Source organism: Chiloscyllium punctatum, chromosome 3 (genome assembly GCF_047496795.1).
Source record: "Chiloscyllium punctatum isolate Juve2018m chromosome 3, sChiPun1.3, whole genome shotgun sequence".
Taxonomy (NCBI): Eukaryota; Metazoa; Chordata; class Chondrichthyes; order Orectolobiformes; family Hemiscylliidae; genus Chiloscyllium; species Chiloscyllium punctatum.
The window spans coordinates 25,813,985-25,828,408 of NC_092741.1; the positions used below are offsets into that span (position 1 = coordinate 25,813,985).

The following is a 14,424-nucleotide window of genomic DNA, read 5'->3' on the forward strand; positions in this document are numbered from 1 at the left end:
AGCGGCAGCAAAAATAACCTGTCGCTGCATTGCGTGCGTGGCCCAACACGAGTGCAGATGGGTGACTTGAGCAGCCCCTGCTGGCGGAAAAAGCCTACTGCACCTGGTATTCCCAGGCGGTCTCCCATCCAAGTACTAACCAGGCCTGAGTCTGCTTAGCTTCCGAGATCAGACGAGATCGGGCGTTTTCAGACTAGTATGGCCGTAGGCGCTGGCCCCTGCCTTTTCTCCCCACTTCAAGGCGTGCTGGCCAGCCACATTTTCTTTGCTGCTCTTTCTCTTGATCCCCTTTGTTTTTTTTTTCTCTCTTTTCTCTATGCTCTTCCTCCTCCGTGCGTGCTTCCCTCCCTCCCTCCCTCCCTCCAGCTAGCCCTTGCCCACCAGGCTCCTGTCGTCTCCCACATCCCCACACAGGCCGACTGCAAGACCTCCCCCTGCTTCATAGGGCTGCAGCCTGCATTCTCTCATCCTTCCACACTCCTCCACGCCTCCATTTCGGAATGGCAGGCAGTGACCTGTGGGGTACCGCAGGGATCAGTACTGGGACCGCAGCTTTTTACAATATATGTTCATGATATAGAAGATGCTATTAGCAATAACATTAGCAAATTTGCTGATGATACTGAGCTGGGTGGCAGGGTGAAATGTGATGAGGATGTTAGGAGATTACCGGGTGACCTGGACAAGTTAGGTGAGTGGTCAGATGCATGGCAGATGCACTTTAATGTGGATAAATGGATGCTTATCCACTTTGGTGGCAAGAACAGGAAGGCAGATTACTACCTAAATGGAATCAATTTCGGTCAAGGGACAGTACCGAGAGATCTGGGGGTTCTTGTACACCACTCAATGAAGGTAAGCATGCAGGTACAGCAGGTAGTGAAGAAGGCTAATAGCATGCTGGCCTTCATAACAAGAGGGATCGAGTACAGAAGCAAAGAGGTTCTTCTGCAGGTGTACAGGGCCCTGGTGAGACCACACCTGGAGTACTGTGTGCAGTTCTGGTCTCCAAATTTGAGGAGAGACATTCCGGCTATTGAGGGAGTGCAGCGTAGGTTGACGAGGTCAATTCCTGGAATGGCGGGATTACCTTACACTGAAAGACTGGAGCGACTGGGCTCGTGTACCCTTGAGTTTAGAAGACTGAGAGGGGATCTGGTTGAGACATATAAGATTATCAAAGGATTGGACACTCTGGCGGCAGGAAACGTGAGTGCCGAAACAGAGGACACAGCTTAAAAATACGGGGTAGACCGTTTAGGACAGAGATGAGGAGAAACGTCTTCACCCAGAGAGTGGTGGCTGTGTGGAATGCTCTGCCCCAGAGGGCAGTGGAGGCCCAGTCTCTGGATTCATTGAAGAAAGAGTTGGACAGAGCTCTCAAGGATAGTGGAATCAAGGCTTATGGAGATAAGGCAGGAACAGGATACTGATTAAGGATGATCAGCCATGATCATATTGAATGGTGGTGCAGGCTCCAAGGGCAGAATGGCCAACTCCTGCACCTATTGTCTATTGCCCTCCTTTCCTGACTGCCAGCCGCAGACAGCGTGCAGCCCCAATCCCTTTCTTTCCCTCTTTCTTGCTGATTTTGGCAGCGCTCCGCTCTCCTCCCCTCCCTGTCTCCTGCCTGCAGCGGCAGCAAAAATAACCTGTCGCTGCATTGCGTGCGTGGCCCAACACGAGTGCAGAGGGGTGACTTGAGCAGCCCCTGCTGGCGGAAAAAGCCGACTGCACCTGGTATTCCCAGGCTGTCTCCCATCCAAGTACTAACCAGGCCTGAGTCTGCTTAGCTTCCGAGGTCAGACGAGATCGGGCGTTTTCAGACTAGTATGGCCGTAGGCGCTGGCCCCTGCCTTTTCTCCCCACTTCAAGGCGTGCTGGCCAGCCACATTTTCTTTGCTGCTCTTTCTCTTGATCCCCTTTGTTTTTTTTTTCTCTCTTTTCTCTTTGCTCTTCCTCCTCCGTGCGTGCTTCCCTCCCTCCCTCCCTCCCTCCAGCTAGCCCTTGCCCACCAGGCTCCTGTCGTCTCCCACATCCCCACACAGGCCAACTGCAAGACCTCCCCCTGCTTCATAGGGCTGCAGCCTGCATTCTCTCATCCTTCCACACTCCTCCACGCCTCCATTTCGGAATGGCAGGCAGTGACCAGTGGGGTACCGCAGGGATCAGTACTGGGACCGCAGCTTTTTACAATATATGTTCATGATATAGAAGATGCTATTAGCAATAACATTAGCAAATTTGCTGATGATACTGAGCTGGGTGGCAGGGTGAAATGTGATGAGGATGTTAGGAGATTACCGGGTGACCTGGACAAGTTAGGTGAGTGGTCAGATGCATGGCAGATGCACTTTAATGTGGATAAATGGATGCTTATCCACTTTGGTGGCAAGAACACGAAGGCAGATTACTACCTAAATGGAATCAATTTCGGTCAAGGGACAGTACCGAGAGATCTGGGGGTTCTTGTACACCACTCAATGAAGGTAAGCATGCAGGTACAGCAGGTAGTGAAGAAGGCTAATAGCATGCTGGCCTTCATAACAAGAGGGATCGAGTACGGAAGCAAAGAGGTTCTTCTGCAGGTGTACAGGGCCCTGGTGAGACCACACCTGGAGTACTGTGTGCAGTTCTGGTCTCCAAATTTGAGGAGAGACATTCCGGCTATTGAGGGAGTGCAGCGTAGGTTGACGAGGTCAATTCCTGGAATGGCGGGATTACCTTACACTGAAAGACTGGAGCGACTGGGCTCGTGTACCCTTGAGTTTAGAAGACTGAGAGGGGATCTGGTTGAGACATATAAGATTATCAAAGGATTGGACACTCTGGCGGCAGGAAACGTGAGTGCCGAAACAGAGGACACAGCTTAAAAATACGGGGTAGACCGTTTAGGACAGAGATGAGGAGAAACGTCTTCACCCAGAGAGTGGTGGCTGTGTGGAATGCTCTGCCCCAGAGGGCAGTGGAGGCCCAGTCTCTGGATTCATTGAAGAAAGAGTTGGACAGAGCTCTCAAGGATAGTGGAATCAAGGCTTATGGAGATAAGGCAGGAACAGGATACTGATTAAGGATGATCAGCCATGATCATATTGAATGGTGGTGCAGGCTCCAAGGGCAGAATGGCCAACTCCTGCACCTATTGTCTATTGCCCTCCTTTCCTGACTGCCAGCCGCAGACAGCGTGCAGCCCCAATCCCTTTCTTTCCCTCTTTCTTGCTGATTTTGGCAGCGCTCCGCTCTCCTCCCCTCCCTGTCTCCTGCCTGCAGCGGCAGCAAAAATAACCTGTCGCTGCATTGCGTGCGTGGCCCAACACGAGTGCAGAGGGGTGACTTGAGCAGCCCCTGCTGGCGGAAAAAGCCTACTGCACCTGGTATTCCCAGGCGGTCTCCCATCCAAGTACTAACCAGGCCTGAGTCTGCTTAGCTTCCGAGATCAGACGAGATCGGGCGTTTTCAGACTAGTATGGCCGTAGGCACTGGCCCCTGCCTTTGCTCCCCACTTCAAGGCGTGCTGGCCAGCCACATTTTCTTTGCTGCTCTTTCTCTTGATCCCCTTTGTTTTTTTTTTCTCTCTTTTCTCTTTGCTCTTCCTCCTCCGTGCGTGCTTCCCTCCCTCCCTCCCTCCCTCCAGCTAGCCCTTGCCCACCAGGCTCCTGTCGTCTCCCACATCCCCACACAGGCCAACTGCAAGACCTCCCCCTGCTTCATAGGGCTGCAGCCTGCATTCTCTCATCCTTCCACACTCCTCCACGCCTCCATTTCGGAATGGCAGGCAGTGACCAGTGGGGTACCGCAGGGATCAGTACTGGGACCGCAGCTTTTTACAATATATGTTCATGATATAGAAGATGCTATTAGCAATAACATTAGCAAATTTGCTGATGATACTGAGCTGGGTGGCAGGGTGAAATGTGATGAGGATGTTAGGAGATTACCGGGTGACCTGGACAAGTTAGGTGAGTGGTCAGATGCATGGCAGATGCACTTTAATGTGGATAAATGGATGCTTATCCACTTTGGTGGCAAGAACACGAAGGCAGATTACTACCTAAATGGAATCAATTTCGGTCAAGGGACAGTACCGAGAGATCTGGGGGTTCTTGTACACCACTCAATGAAGGTAAGCATGCAGGTACAGCAGGTAGTGAAGAAGGCTAATAGCATGCTGGCCTTCATAACAAGAGGGATCGAGTACGGAAGCAAAGAGGTTCTTCTGCAGGTGTACAGGGCCCTGGTGAGACCACACCTGGAGTACTGTGTGCAGTTCTGGTCTCCAAATTTGAGGAGAGACATTCCGGCTATTGAGGGAGTGCAGCGTAGGTTGACGAGGTCAATTCCTGGAATGGCGGGATTACCTTACACTGAAAGACTGGAGCGACTGGGCTCGTGTACCCTTGAGTTTAGAAGACTGAGAGGGGATCTGGTTGAGACATATAAGATTATCAAAGGATTGGACACTCTGGCGGCAGGAAACGTGAGTGCCGAAACAGAGGACACAGCTTAAAAATACGGGGTAGACCGTTTAGGACAGAGATGAGGAGAAACGTCTTCACCCAGAGAGTGGTGGCTGTGTGGAATGCTCTGCCCCAGAGGGCAGTGGAGGCCCAGTCTCTGGATTCATTGAAGAAAGAGTTGGACAGAGCTCTCAAGGATAGTGGAATCAAGGCTTATGGAGATAAGGCAGGAACAGGATACTGATTAAGGATGATCAGCCATGATCATATTGAATGGTGGTGCAGGCTCCAAGGGCAGAATGGCCAACTCCTGCACCTATTGTCTATTGCCCTCCTTTCCTGACTGCCAGCCGCAGACAGCGTGCAGCCCCAATCCCTTTCTTTCCCTCTTTCTTGCTGATTTTGGCAGCGCTCCGCTCTCCTCCCCTCCCTGTCTCCTGCCTGCAGCGGCAGCAAAAATAACCTGTCGCTGCATTGCGTGCGTGGCCCAACACGAGTGCAGAGGGGTGACTTGAGCAGCCCCTGCTGGCGGAAAAAGCCTACTGCACCTGGTATTCCCAGGCGGTCTCCCATCCAAGTACTAACCAGGCCTGAGTCTGCTTAGCTTCCGAGATCAGACGAGATCGGGCGTTTTCAGACTAGTATGGCCGCAGGTGCTGACCCCTGCCTTTTCTCCCCACTTCAAGGCGTGCTGGCCAGCCACATTTTCTTTGCTGCTCTTTCTCTTGATCCCCTTTGTTTTTTTTTTCTCTCTTTTCTCTTTGCTCTTCCTCCTCCGTGCGTGCTTCCCTCCCTCCCTCCCTCCCTCCAGCTAGCCCTTGCCCACCAGGCTCCTGTCGTCTCCCACATCCCCACACAGGCCGACTGCAAGACCTCCCCCTGCTTCATAGGGCTGCAGCCTGCATTCTCTCATCCTTCCACACTCCTCCACGCCTCCATTTCGGAATGGCAGGCAGTGACCTGTGGGGTACCGCAGGGATCAGTACTGGGACCGCAGCTTTTTACAATATATGTTCATGATATAGAAGATGCTATTAGCAATAACATTAGCAAATTTGCTGATGATACTGAGCTGGGTGGCAGGGTGAAATGTGATGAGGATGTTAGGAGATTACCGGGTGACCTGGACAAGTTAGGTGAGTGGTCAGATGCATGGCAGATGCACTTTAATGTGGATAAATGGATGCTTATCCACTTTGGTGGCAAGAACACGAAGGCAGATTACTACCTAAATGGAATCAATTTCGGTCAAGGGACAGTACCGAGAGATCTGGGGGTTCTTGTACACCACTCAATGAAGGTAAGCATGCAGGTACAGCAGGTAGTGAAGAAGGCTAATAGCATGCTGGCCTTCATAACAAGAGGGATCGAGTACAGAAGCAAAGAGGTTCTTCTGCAGGTGTACAGGGCCCTGGTGAGACCACACCTGGAGTACTGTGTGCAGTTCTGGTCTCCAAATTTGAGGAGAGACATTCCGGCTATTGAGGGAGTGCAGCGTAGGTTGACGAGGTCAATTCCTGGAATGGCGGGATTACCTTACACTGAAAGACTGGAGCGACTGGGCTCGTGTACCCTTGAGTTTAGAAGACTGAGAGGGGATCTGGTTGAGACATATAAGATTATCAAAGGATTGGACACTCTGGCGGCAGGAAACGTGAGTGCCGAAACAGAGGACACAGCTTAAAAATACGGGGTAGACCGTTTAGGACAGAGATGAGGAGAAACGTCTTCACCCAGAGAGTGGTGGCTGTGTGGAATGCTCTGCCCCAGAGGGCAGTGGAGGCCCAGTCTCTGGATTCATTGAAGAAAGAGTTGGACAGAGCTCTCAAGGATAGTGGAATCAAGGCTTATGGAGATAAGGCAGGAACAGGATACTGATTAAGGATGATCAGCCATGATCATATTGAATGGTGGTGCAGGCTCCAAGGGCAGAATGGCCAACTCCTGCACCTATTGTCTATTGCCCTCCTTTCCTGACTGCCAGCCGCAGACAGCGTGCAGCCCCAATCCCTTTCTTTCCATCTTTCTTGCTGATTTTGGCAGCGCTCCGCTCTCCTCCCCTCCCTGTCTCCTGCCTGCAGCGGCAGCAAAAATAACCTGTCGCTGCATTGCGTGCGTGGCCCAACACGAGTGCAGAGGGGTGACTTGAGCAGCCCCTGCTGGCGGAAAAAGCCTACTGCACCTGGTATTCCCAGGCGGTCTCCCATCCAAGTACTAACCAGGCCTGAGTCTGCTTAGTTTCCGAGATCAGACGAGATCGGGCGTTTTCAGACTAGTATGGCCGAAGGCGCTGGCCCCTGCCTTTTCTCCCCACTTCAAGGCGTGCTGGCCAGCCACATTTTCTTTGCTGCTCTTTCTCTTGATCCCCTTTGTTTTTTTTTTCTCTCTTTTCTCTTTGCTCTTCCTCCTCCGTGTGTGCTTCCCTCCCTCCCTCCCTCCCTCCAGCTAGCCCTTGCCCACCAGGCTCCTGTCGTCTCCCACATCCCCACACAGGCCGACTGCAAGACCTCCCCCTGCTTCATAGGGCTGCAGCCTGCATTCTCTCATCCTTCCACACTCCTCCACGCCTCCATTTCGGAATGGCAGGCAGTGACCTGTGGGGTACCGCAGGGATCAGTACTGGGACCGCAGCTTTTTACAATATATGTTCATGATATAGAAGATGCTATTAGCAATAACATTAGCAAATTTGCTGATGATACTGAGCTGGGTGGCAGGGTGAAATGTGATGAGGATGTTAGGAGATTACCGGGTGACCTGGACAAGTTAGGTGAGTGGTCAGATGCATGGCAGATGCACTTTAATGTGGATAAATGGATGCTTATCCACTTTGGTGGCAAGAACACGAAGGCAGATTACTACCTAAATGGAATCAATTTCGGTCAAGGGACAGTACCGAGAGATCTGGGGGTTCTTGTACACCACTCAATGAAGGTAAGCATGCAGGTACAGCAGGTAGTGAAGAAGGCTAATAGCATGCTGGCCTTCATAACAAGAGGGATCGAGTACAGAAGCAAAGAGGTTCTTCTGCAGGTGTACAGGGCCCTGGTGAGACCACACCTGGAGTAAAGTGTGCAGTTCTGGTCTCCAAATTTGAGGAGAGACATTCTGGCTATTGAGGGAGTGCAGCGTAGGTTGACGAGGTCAATTCCTGGAATGGCGGGATTACCTTACACTGAAAGACTGGAGCGACTGGGCTTGTGTACCCTTGAGTTTAGAAGACTGAGAGGGGATCTGGTTGAGACATATAAGATTATCAAAGGATTGGACACTCTGGCGGCAGGAAACGTGAGTGCCGAAACAGAGGACACAGCTTAAAAATACGGGGTAGACCGTTTAGGACAGAGATGAGGAGAAACGTCTTCACCCAGAGAGTGGTGGCTGTGTGGAATGCTCTGCCCCAGAGGGCAGTGGAGGCCCAGTCTCTGGATTCATTGAAGAAAGAGTTGGACAGAGCTCTCAAGGATAGTGGAATCAAGGCTTATGGAGATAAGGCAGGAACAGGATACTGATTAAGGATGATCAGCCATGATCATATTGAATGGTGGTGCAGGCTCCAAGGGCAGAATGGCCAACTCCTGCACCTATTGTCTATTGCCCTCCTTTCCTGACTGCCAGCCGCAGACAGCGTGCAGCCCCAATCCCTTTCTTTCCCTCTTTCTTGCTGATTTTGGCAGCGCTCCGCTCTCCTCCCCTCCCTGTCTTCTGCCTGCAGCGGCAGCAAAAATAACCTGTCGCTGCATTGCGTGCGTGGCCCAACACGAGTGCAGAGGGGTGACTTGAGCAGCCCCTGCTGGCGGAAAAAGCCTACTGCACCTGGTATTCCCAGGCGGTCTCCCATCCAAGTACTAACCAGGCCTGAGTCTGCTTAGCTTCCGAGATCAGACGAGATCGGGCGTTTTCAGACTAGTATGGCCGAAGGCGCTGGCCCCTGCCTTTTCTCCCCACTTCAAGGCGTGCTGGCCAGCCACATTTTCTTTGCTGCTCTTTCTCTTGATCCCCTTTGTTTTTTTTTTCTCTCTTTTCTCTTTGCTCTTCCTCCTCCGTGCGTGCTTCCCTCCCTCCCTCCCTCCCTCCAGCTAGCCCTTGCCCACCAGGCTCCTGTCGTCTCCCACATCCCCACACAGGCCGACTGCAAGACCTCCCCCTGCTTCATAGGGCTGCAGCCTGCATTCTCTCATCCTTCCACACTCCTCCACGCCTCCATTTCGGAATGGCAGGCAGTGACCAGTGGGGTACCGCAGGGATCAGTACTGGGACCGCAGCTTTTTACAATATATGTTCATGATATAGAAGATGCTATTAGCAATAACATTAGCAAATTTGCTGATGATACTGAGCTGGGTGGCAGGGTGAAATGTGATGAGGATGTTAGGAGATTACCGGGTGACCTGGACAAGTTAGGTGAGTGGTCAGATGCATGGCAGATGCACTTTAATGTGGATAAATGGATGCTTATCCACTTTGGTGGCAAGAACACGAAGGCAGATTACTACCTAAATGGAATCAATTTCGGTCAAGGGACAGTACCGAGAGATCTGGGGGTTCTTGTACACCACTCAATGAAGGTAAGCATGCAGGTACAGCAGGTAGTGAAGAAGGCTAATAGCATGCTGGCCTTCATAACAAGAGGGATCGAGTACAGAAGCAAAGAGGTTCTTCTGCAGGTGTACAGGGCCCTGGTGAGACCACACCTGGAGTACTGTGTGCAGTTCTGGTCTCCAAATTTGAGGAGAGACATTCCGGCTATTGAGGGAGTGCAGCGTAGGTTGACGAGGTCAATTCCTGGAATGGCGGGATTACCTTACACTGAAAGACTGGAGCGACTGGGCTCGTGTACCCTTGAGTTTAGAAGACTGAGAGGGGATCTGGTTGAGACATATAAGATTATCAAAGGATTGGACACTCTGGCGGCAGGAAACGTGAGTGCCGAAACAGAGGACACAGCTTAAAAATACGGGGTAGACCGTTTAGGACAGAGATGAGGAGAAACGTCTTCACCCAGAGAGTGGTGGCTGTGTGGAATGCTCTGCCCCAGAGGGCAGTGGAGGCCCAGTCTCTGGATTCATTGAAGAAAGAGTTGGACAGAGCTCTCAAGGATAGTGGAATCAAGGCTTATGGAGATAAGGCAGGAACAGGATACTGATTAAGGATGATCAGCCATGATCATATTGAATGGTGGTGCAGGCTCCAAGGGCAGAATGGCCAACTCCTGCACCTATTGTCTATTGCCCTCCTTTCCTGACTGCCAGCCGCAGACAGCGTGCAGCCCCAATCCCTTTCTTTCCCTCTTTCTTGCTGATTTTGGCAGCGCTCCGCTCTCCTCCCCTCCCTGTCTCCTGCCTGCAGCGGCAGCAAAAATAACCTGTCGCTGCATTGCGTGCGTGGCCCAACACGAGTGCAGAGGGGTGACTTGAGCAGCCCCTGCTGGCGGAAAAAGCCTACTGCACCTGGTATTCCCAGGCGGTCTCCCATCCAAGTACTAACCAGGCCTGAGTCTGCTTAGCTTCCGAGATCAGACGAGATCGGGCGTTTTCAGACTAGTATGGCCGTAGGCGCTGGCCCCTGCCTTTTCTCCCCACTTCAAGGCGTGCTGGCCAGCCACATTTTCTTTGCTGCTCTTTCTCTTGATCCCCTTTGTTTTTTTTTTCTCTCTTTTCTCTTTGCTCTTCCTCCTCCGTGCGTGCTTCCCTCCCTCCCTCCCTCCCTCCAGCTAGCCCTTGCCCACCAGGCTCCTGTCGTCTCCCACATCCCCACACAGGCCAACTGCAAGACCTCCCCCTGCTTCATAGGGCTGCAGCCTGCATTCTCTCATCCTTCCACACTCCTCCACGCCTCCATTTCGGAATGGCAGGCAGTGACCAGTGGGGTACCGCAGGGATCAGTACTGGGACCGCAGCTTTTTACAATATATGTTCATGATATAGAAGATGCTATTAGCAATAACATTAGCAAATTTGCTGATGATACTGAGCTGGGTGGCAGGGTGAAATGTGATGAGGATGTTAGGAGATTACCGGGTGACCTGGACAAGTTAGGTGAGTGGTCAGATGCATGGCAGATGCACTTTAATGTGGATAAATGGATGCTTATCCACTTTGGTGGCAAGAACACGAAGGCAGATTACTACCTAAATGGAATCAATTTCGGTCAAGGGACAGTACCGAGAGATCTGGGGGTTCTTGTACACCACTCAATGAAGGTAAGCATGCAGGTACAGCAGGTAGTGAAGAAGGCTAATAGCATGCTGGCCTTCATAACAAGAGGGATCGAGTACAGAAGCAAAGAGGTTCTTCTGCAGGTGTACAGGGCCCTGGTGAGACCACACCTGGAGTACTGTGTGCAGTTCTGGTCTCCAAATTTGAGGAGAGACATTCTGGCTATTGAGGGAGTGCAGCGTAGGTTGACGAGGTCAATTCCTGGAATGGCGGGATTACCTTACACTGAAAGACTGGAGCGACTGGGCTCGTGTACCCTTGAGTTTAGAAGACTGAGAGGGGATCTGGTTGAGACATATAAGATTATCAAAGGATTGGACACTCTGGCGGCAGGAAACGTGAGTGCCGAAACAGAGGACACAGCTTAAAAATACGGGGTAGACCGTTTAGGACAGAGATGAGGAGAAACGTCTTCACCCAGAGAGTGGTGGCTGTGTGGAATGCTCTGCCCCAGAGGGCAGTGGAGGCCCAGTCTCTGGATTCATTGAAGAAAGAGTTGGACAGAGCTCTCAAGGATAGTGGAATCAAGGCTTATGGAGATAAGGCAGGAACAGGATACTGATTAAGGATGATCAGCCATGATCATATTGAATGGTGGTGCAGGCTCCAAGGGCAGAATGGCCAACTCCTGCACCTATTGTCTATTGCCCTCCTTTCCTGACTGCCAGCCGCAGACAGCGTGCAGCCCCAATCCCTTTCTTTCCCTCTTTCTTGCTGATTTTGGCAGCGCTCCGCTCTCCTCCCCTCCCTGTCTCCTGCCTGCAGCGGCAGCAAAAATAACCTGTCGCTGCATTGCGTGCGTGGCCCAACACGAGTGCAGAGGGGTGACTTGAGCAGCCCCTGCTGGCGGAAAAAGCCTACTGCACCTGGTATTCCCAGGCGGTCTCCCATCCAAGTACTAACCAGGCCTGAGTCTGCTTAGCTTCCGAGATCAGACGAGATCGGGCGTTTTCAGACTAGTATGGCCGTAGGCGCTGGCCCCTGCCTTTTCTCCCCACTTCAAGGCGTGCTGGCCAGCCACATTTTCTTTGCTGCTCTTTCTCTTGATCCCCTTTGTTTTTTTTTTCTCTCTTTTCTCTTTGCTCTTCCTCCTCCGTGCGTGCTTCCCTCCCTCCCTCCCTCCCTCCAGCTAGCCCTTGCCCACCAGGCTCCTGTCGTCTCCCACATCCCCACACAGGCCACCTGCAAGACCTCCCCCTGCTTCATAGGGCTGCAGCCTGCATTCTCTCATCCTTCCACACTCCTCCACGCCTCCATTTCGGAATGGCAGGCAGTGACCAGTGGGGTACCGCAGGGATCAGTACTGGGACCGCAGCTTTTTACAATATATGTTCATGATATAGAAGATGCTATTAGCAATAACATTAGCAAATTTGCTGATGATACTGAGCTGGGTGGCAGGGTGAAATGTGATGAGGATGTTAGGAGATTACCGGGTGACCTGGACAAGTTAGGTGAGTGGTCAGATGCATGGCAGATGCACTTTAATGTGGATAAATGGATGCTTATCCACTTTGGTGGCAAGAACACGAAGGCAGATTACTACCTAAATGGAATCAATTTCGGTCAAGGGACAGTACCGAGAGATCTGGGGGTTCTTGTACACCACTCAATGAAGGTAAGCATGCAGGTACAGCAGGTAGTGAAGAAGGCTAATAGCATGCTGGCCTTCATAACAAGAGGGATCGAGTACGGAAGCAAAGAGGTTCTTCTGCAGGTGTACAGGGCCCTGGTGAGACCACACCTGGAGTACTGTGTGCAGTTCTGGTCTCCAAATTTGAGGAGAGACATTCCGGCTATTGAGGGAGTGCAGCGTAGGTTGACGAGGTCAATTCCTGGAATGGCGGGATTACCTTACACTGAAAGACTGGAGCGACTGGGCTCGTGTACCCTTGAGTTTAGAAGACTGAGAGGGGATCTGGTTGAGACATATAAGATTATCAAAGGATTGGACACTCTGGCGGCAGGAAACGTGAGTGCCGAAACAGAGGACACAGCTTAAAAATACGGGGTAGACCGTTTAGGACAGAGATGAGGAGAAACGTCTTCACCCAGAGAGTGGTGGCTGTGTGGAATGCTCTGCCCCAGAGGGCAGTGGAGGCCCAGTCTCTGGATTCATTGAAGAAAGAGTTGGACAGAGCTCTCAAGGATAGTGGAATCAAGGCTTATGGAGATAAGGCAGGAACAGGATACTGATTAAGGATGATCAGCCATGATCATATTGAATGGTGGTGCAGGCTCCAAGGGCAGAATGGCCAACTCCTGCACCTATTGTCTATTGCCCTCCTTTCCTGACTGCCAGCCGCAGACAGCGTGCAGCCCCAATCCCTTTCTTTCCCTCTTTCTTGCTGATTTTGGCAGCGCTCCGCTCTCCTCCCCTCCCTGTCTCCTGCCTGCAGCGGCAGCAAAAATAACCTGTCGCTGCATTGCGTGCGTGGCCCAACACGAGTGCAGATGGGTGACTTGAGCAGCCCCTGCTGGCGGAAAAAGCCTACTGCACCTGGTATTCCCAGGCGGTCTCCCATCCAAGTACTAACCAGGCCGGAGTCTGCTTAGCTTCCGAGATCAGACGAGATCGGGCGTTTTCAGACTAGCATGGCCGTAGGCGCCGGCCCCTGCCTTTTCTCCCCACTTCAAGGCGTGCTGGCAAGCCACATTTTCTTTGCTGCTCTTTCTCTTGATCCCCTTTGTTTTTTTTTTCTCTCTTTTCTCTTTGCTCTTCCTCCTCCGTGCGTGCTTCCCTCCCTCCCTCCAGCTAGCCCTTGCCCACCAGGCTCCTGTCGTCTCCCACATCCCCACACAGGCCAACTGCAAGACCTCCCCCTGCTTCATAGGGCTGCAGCCTGCATTCTCTCATCCTTCCACACTCCTCCACGCCTCCATTTCGGAATGGCAGGCAGTGACCAGTGGGGTACCGCAGGGATCAGTACTGGGACCGCAGCTTTTTACAATATATGTTCATGATATAGAAGATGCTATTAGCAATAACATTAGCAAATTTGCTGATGATACTGAGCTGGGTGGCAGGGTGAAATGTGATGAGGATGTTAGGAGATTACCGGGTGACCTGGACAAGTTAGGTGAGTGGTCAGATGCATGGCAGATGCACTTTAATGTGGATAAATGGATGCTTATCCACTTTGGTGGCAAGAACACGAAGGCAGATTACTACCTAAATGGAATCAATTTCGGTCAAGGGACAGTACCGAGAGATCTGGGGGTTCTTGTACACCACTCAATGAAGGTAAGCATGCAGGTACAGCAGGTAGTGAAGAAGGCTAATAGCATGCTGGACTTCATAACAAGAGGGATCGAGTACAGAAGCAAAGAGGTTCTTCTGCAGGTGTACAGGGCCCTGGTGAGACCACACCTGGAGTACTGTGTGCAGTTCTGGTCTCCAAATTTGAGGAGAGACATTCCGGCTATTGAGGGAGTGCAGCGTAGGTTGACGAGGTCAGTTCCTGGAATGGCGGGATTACCTTACACTGAAAGACTGGAGCGACTGGGCTCGTGTACCCTTGAGTTTAGAAGACTGAGAGGGGATCTGGTTGAGACATATAAGATTATCAAAGGATTGGACACTCTGGCGGCAGGAAACGTGAGTGCCGAAACAGAGGACACAGCTTAAAAATACGGGGTAGACCGTTTAGGACAGAGATGAGGAGAAACGTCTTCACCCAGAGAGTGGTGGCTGTGTGGAATGCTCTGCCCCAGAGGGCAGTGGAGGCCCAGTCTCTGGATTCATTGAA

The 14,424-nt window shown here is 51.8% G+C and overlaps 9 non-coding genes across 9 annotated transcripts; all 9 read right to left on the reverse strand.

Moving 5' to 3' along the window:
• Window positions 1–91: 91 nt before the first annotated feature.
• On the reverse strand, window positions 92–210 carry LOC140471041 (5S ribosomal RNA). The gene has a single exon (XR_011956843.1). It is a non-coding gene; the product is annotated as a 5S ribosomal RNA (ribosomal RNA).
• Window positions 211–1,725: 1,515 nt separating this feature from the next.
• On the reverse strand, window positions 1,726–1,844 carry LOC140471092 (5S ribosomal RNA). The gene has a single exon (XR_011956852.1). It is a non-coding gene; the product is annotated as a 5S ribosomal RNA (ribosomal RNA).
• Window positions 1,845–3,359: 1,515 nt separating this feature from the next.
• On the reverse strand, window positions 3,360–3,478 carry LOC140471105 (5S ribosomal RNA). Its single transcript, XR_011956858.1, has one exon. It is a non-coding gene; the product is annotated as a 5S ribosomal RNA (ribosomal RNA).
• Window positions 3,479–4,993: 1,515 nt separating this feature from the next.
• LOC140469019 (5S ribosomal RNA) lies at window positions 4,994–5,112 on the reverse strand. The gene has a single exon (XR_011955923.1). It is a non-coding gene; the product is annotated as a 5S ribosomal RNA (ribosomal RNA).
• A 1,515-nt stretch (window positions 5,113–6,627) lies between these two features.
• Window positions 6,628–6,746, reverse strand: LOC140470067 (5S ribosomal RNA). The gene has a single exon (XR_011956335.1). It is a non-coding gene; the product is annotated as a 5S ribosomal RNA (ribosomal RNA).
• Window positions 6,747–8,261: 1,515 nt separating this feature from the next.
• On the reverse strand, window positions 8,262–8,380 carry LOC140467428 (5S ribosomal RNA). Its single transcript, XR_011955457.1, has one exon. It is a non-coding gene; the product is annotated as a 5S ribosomal RNA (ribosomal RNA).
• Window positions 8,381–9,895: 1,515 nt separating this feature from the next.
• LOC140471168 (5S ribosomal RNA) lies at window positions 9,896–10,014 on the reverse strand. Its single transcript, XR_011956876.1, has one exon. It is a non-coding gene; the product is annotated as a 5S ribosomal RNA (ribosomal RNA).
• A 1,515-nt stretch (window positions 10,015–11,529) lies between these two features.
• On the reverse strand, window positions 11,530–11,648 carry LOC140471215 (5S ribosomal RNA). The gene has a single exon (XR_011956894.1). It is a non-coding gene; the product is annotated as a 5S ribosomal RNA (ribosomal RNA).
• A 1,515-nt stretch (window positions 11,649–13,163) lies between these two features.
• Window positions 13,164–13,282, reverse strand: LOC140469772 (5S ribosomal RNA). Its single transcript, XR_011956228.1, has one exon. It is a non-coding gene; the product is annotated as a 5S ribosomal RNA (ribosomal RNA).
• Between the last annotated feature and the right edge of the window lie 1,142 nt (window positions 13,283–14,424).